The sequence below is a fragment of the Cynara cardunculus genome (assembly GCF_001531365.2).
Source record: "Cynara cardunculus var. scolymus isolate 2C chromosome LG 14, CcrdV1, whole genome shotgun sequence".
Lineage (NCBI taxonomy): Eukaryota > Viridiplantae > Streptophyta > Magnoliopsida > Asterales > Asteraceae > Cynara > Cynara cardunculus.
In genome coordinates this window covers 11,136,087-11,141,425 of record NC_037541.1, presented here as the reverse complement: position 1 = coordinate 11,141,425, position 5,339 = coordinate 11,136,087, and positions in this window count along the sequence as shown.

Below are 5,339 nucleotides of genomic sequence, written 5' to 3'. Positions count from 1 at the left end.
TTAAATAAAGGATCGTTTGGTCCTTTTACTATTTAATATAATTGTCCATTAAAAAGTTAATAAAAATATATTATACCATATTTTTATATTATATATACATATATAGGGTTGGTTCAAATGTTAACCAAGTTTATTGTGTTAACTTTGTTAACCAATCTGGCCTATTGATTTTTACAATAAACGGTTGTGATTTATCATATTAAAAATTTAATTTTATAAATTTACAATTTCACGAACATATGTGAACTAAGTGGAAAAAAGTGTTTATGTAATTTTCTTTTTTATGTAACTCCCATATCATTAATTAAGAGTTACAAAACCAAAAAATTCCCATATTTTTGTTAATTTATTTTTGTTAATGTAAGAACCATATGAAGTGATAGTTGGTGATGGGCGGTGGTAGTGGTAGCCAATGGTGTTGGTGGTTATGGTGGAGGTGAGATGGCCTACAATGGTAACGATGGTGGTTGGTAGCCGAAGGTGGTTGTGGAGGTGGTGGAGCAAGTAGCTGTAATAGAGAAGGAGGTGGAGGTGGCCAACAGTTGTAGTGGTAGTGGTGGTCAGTGGTGGTTATGGACGTGACGATGGACGATGATGGTAGGTGGTCGACGGTGGTTGTGGAGGATGGTGAGTTTTGTCCCACCTTGTCTCAATTCTCTTGGAACAGTAAGTTTTTGTCATGTCCCATATCGTGCCAAACGTAGAACAGTAAGTTTCTTTCCCAATCTCTCCTCTACTGTCTCATGAACAAAACACAGCCTTAGGGACGACAAAAGAAACAAAGTAGAAACCATATTGACAAAAAAAAAAAGTCTTTCTAAAATTCAAGGATAAAAAGTGTTAAAAACAACAAACCTTCAAGAATTTACTCTTATATTTTCCTTAATCATGCTATTTCCATCAATTTCAATTAAATCAACTAAGGGGCCGTTTATTAAACACTTATCCAGTAAGTGCTTACCGGGTAATTTTCTTTACCGGATGAACATGACAAGGGTCAAAAATCTTACCCGGTAAGAACAATGATAAAGATGGAGAGTCTTATTCGGTAAGTGAGGGTGACTACACTTGCCCGGGTAAGTGCTTACCGGGTAAATTGTTGAATACGATATCATTTTGATGTACTACAATCTTATTCGGTAAAATAAATTATAGTGTTGACTCATAAAATTAAACGCTTATAAGCAGTTAGGTAAACGGCCTCTAACATAACATAATAGGAGACAAGAGGACAAGGAAAAAAACAATTTGACAAAAAAATGTTTTCAAAAGAAAATTAAACCCTTATTCAATTATTTTTGTTACACAAATTTAATAAAAATTACACAAAAACTGGTGGAACAAAAAAGGGATAATTTTTGTATGTCAATTTCACGTTTAAACGACATCTTATTGAAGATTGATTATATTTTTTGTATTATGTATACTCATTGGTTTCTTATCTTTTATATTATATGTATACATATGTATTTATATACTATAGTTATAGGTTTATTTGAGAAACGGTAAATATTTGAGAAGTAGAGAAGTGATCCTAACCCTTCATCTGGTCAAGATTTGCGGCCTTGACTATGAAGTACCGGATAATTGATTATCGGGTATGTGGAAGATAGAGTTGTAGTTTCTTAACTTTTACAAATAAGCGGCAAAACAGATGTATATATGAACCCTTGTGATTCACATATGAACTATGTGTTCATATGTGAACCTGTGTGATTAACATATGAACAATTTAACTGATTCACATATGAATGCGTGTGATTCACATATGAACTAATAACTGGTTCACATATGAATACGTGTGATTCACAAATGAACTAATTAACTGATTCACATATGAACTATGGGGTTCACATATGCACTTGTTTGCCGTTTATTTGTAAAGTTACGAAGTTATCCCTTTATTTTTTGTTTGACCAATCTTGACCGTATGAAGGGCTATAATTACTTTTTTATTTCTCAAATACTTACCAATATATATATATATACCCATGACTTCTGTGTACCACTAGTGCCACAAAGGCTTTTGGTGGTCTTATTGGCGCATACCACGGTGGGGTCTTCGACTGGGGTGAAGTCGTAACAAGGTAGCCGTAGGGGAACCTGTGGCTGGATTGAATCCTTCGCGATGGAAATTCCCTTCAAGGTGCTTGCTTCCACTGGTGGCGGGCGGGCGAAGGGTCCAAAGGACACGTAGCCGGGGGCGAGTCAGAAAATCCAAGAATTCCATTTTCCTTCTTGTTCATCAATCGGAAATCAAGACAAACCGGGCACTACGGTGAGACGTGAAAACACCCGATCCCATTCCGACCTCGATATGTGGAATCGTCTTGCGCCATATGTACTGAGATTGTTCGGGAGACATGGTCCAAGCCCGGTACGAGGATGACTTGTGCCTAGGGGCGCAATTCATTCTTTCCCTTTTTTCGGTATGCCGCTCCGCAAGCTAGGAGAAAATTATCAGATGTCCCTTTCGTTTATATATATATATATATATATAAATCGGATTCAGATATTAGGTTCCCGTCCGATACAAAAGTTTTTGTCCTCCTAGTTAAAATAGATATTTTTATAGAACAATCCAAAAATCAAACACGTATTTGTGTTTTTTAATTATACAATCATGCTATTTCGATCAGTTTCAATTATTTAACCAACAGAATGGAAGACAAAACAATTTGACAAAAAACAAGTTTAATCATTAAACCATTATTCATGTGAATCACAGAGGTTCATATATGTGAACCGAAAATAGTGGACCAAAAAGGGATATAAGGGTGTATGCGAGTTAGGTTAGACGATTTGAAGCATTTAAACCAGTCAATATGATTACAATGGTTTAAAAAAAATTCAACCCAATCCAACCCGTTACAAAGTGTAAATCAACCTAGCCCTTACGAGTTGTCATCGTTATTTTAAATAAAGTATGTATTTTTTGATTTTTGGTGACCTACGATTATTGTTCATGGATCAATTTAATTATATACATGTAACAAGCAGGTAATAATGAATTATTGATACACAAGAACATACAGACAAAAAATGTGTGTGCTTGCAAAAGACAGAAATATGTTTACATACCGACACTCATTTGAGAACTCCATATGGTGATAACTGTAAGAACTTTTATCTTAAGATATTGTTTTACATGATTTTTTTCTCATTTAAAGCTAGCATTTAATGTATTGATGAACATATGTTGTTTCACAATGTGTTTGCTTCATATGTATGAGGTTTACAATGTGAAACTTTTTTACGTGTAACTTTTGTTTCACGAAGAAGCAAAAAATGTTTACATTGTGAAACAAATACATGTGTAACAAGAATATTGTGAAACAAATATATGTTAATCGATATTTGTAACACCCAAAATTCCGTTGTTACTATTAAAATACGTTTCAGGAAGAAGTCGGAAAAACGGTCAGAAAATGGCCGAGAAACGATCGATAGAAACGGAGAAATCTCTAGAACATTATTCAATGCGACTTTTCATAGATTTGGGGTCTGATAAGAGGATCGCAAGTCTTCCCAATGGAAGCTAGAGTTTGGGTTTGGAGATCCAGATTGAACCTAACCTGACAAAGTGATTTCAAGTTGTCTTGTGAAAACTTTGTACATGTCAAAAATGTTTATTTTGAAGTCTTAAAGTGTTTTACTTGATGTTTATCAAATGCGTTGATTATTTGATGAAATTTGCAACTGCGGTAGATCTGATTTTATAAGATCTTGTGAAATGGTTATATTTGGGGGTTTTGAACATTTTGATAAATAAATCGTAAGAGTGTATTCTTTTGATGATTTATTATATAAAAGAAGATTATTTGATAATTAGTACCCTTTTAGTGTATTTGGTTTTATAAACCGTTTGAAAAATACATATTATTGTGTTATGAGATATTTTGAAAATATAGATGGTATGATTTTTCCCGGTCAACGATGGGTTTTTGAATTAATTATACTTTTGGAGTATGTATTTATATAAACGTTGTTTAAATGCATTTTATTGCTTATGTTGACTTTTATTTGAGTAGTCAAACAAGCATGGAGTTATTGGTTCGATTTTTTTTTTGGCTTACTTGAGTTTTGGGGATATTTTTATGGTTTAAATTGCTCAATGTTGAACTTTGGACACGATTTGCATTTTTTGCATTTTGTTTGAGAATTACATGTTTTGAGTGCGTTGGTCATTTAATTGGAGTCATGTAAATTTACATTGTGATGCATTAGATCAATAGGCATATGAGTTTTATCATGCCATTCTGGGTATTGTGAAGATAGACTCACTTAGAATCAGACCCCGGATCTATGAGTTGTCGATGTGATCTAGTATTGCGGAGGTGAACTTGCATAGAGTCGGACTCTAGGTACAATGGGTCGATGTTTATTGTTTAAGCAAGAAGTTTTAATGTTCTTGCAATAATTTCTAGTGAGCGGTCACCAAGTCAATGATTGGGAAAACTTGTCGTGGTACTCATATGAGTCATATACGAAGCTAGGGTTTCGCAATTGTATATGTATATCAGTCGCATATGGAGACTATTGACTTTTTTGTGTGAGGCTCGTCTAGAAGACGAGTAGGAATCATGGTCACCCTAATGCTTATGGTGGTACTCGTTGGAGTCGTATACAAAGCTTGAGTCTTGCGGTGGTACTTGGAAGAGTCGTATATGAAGCCCATTGACTTTGAGAGAAACTCGGTAATGTTGACGTATGACTTACTCTGTGCTCGCCGCATTCAATAGATATGGGTCTTCCCCGTCACTAAAATGTATTGCTTTTGGATAGTGTATTATATATGTTTCGGTGTTGTTTTGGGTATGGAATGCATTCATAATTTATAGTTTTGGTATATTGGAACTTATCCATTTTTTGGTGTTTTGAATAATAGAGTTTTATTCATGTTCTCAATATTTGAATATTAAACTTTACTTCGCATTTTATGTGAGTAAACTAGCTGATAGCTGATTAGCTAGCTGATGACAGTGACAGATAAGGTAGCTGGTAGCTAATAAACTAGTTGATGAACAAATTATGTACTAGTTTTTAAAGTTATCACAATTCCATGGGTCTTATATATATATATATATATATATATATATATACACACTAGGTTTGGACCCGTGTATTACACGGGCTAATGACACAAGAATTCGGAATTCTATTGTTAGACTGAAAAATAACTCTAGACTCTGGAGTTAACTCTGAATAAGAGGAATTCAGAGTTGTCTTCTAAGTCTAGAAAGTATCTACGAGCATAACTCTGAATCATGGGTCTTATATATATATATATATATATATATATATATATATATATATATATATATATATATAGACTTGGG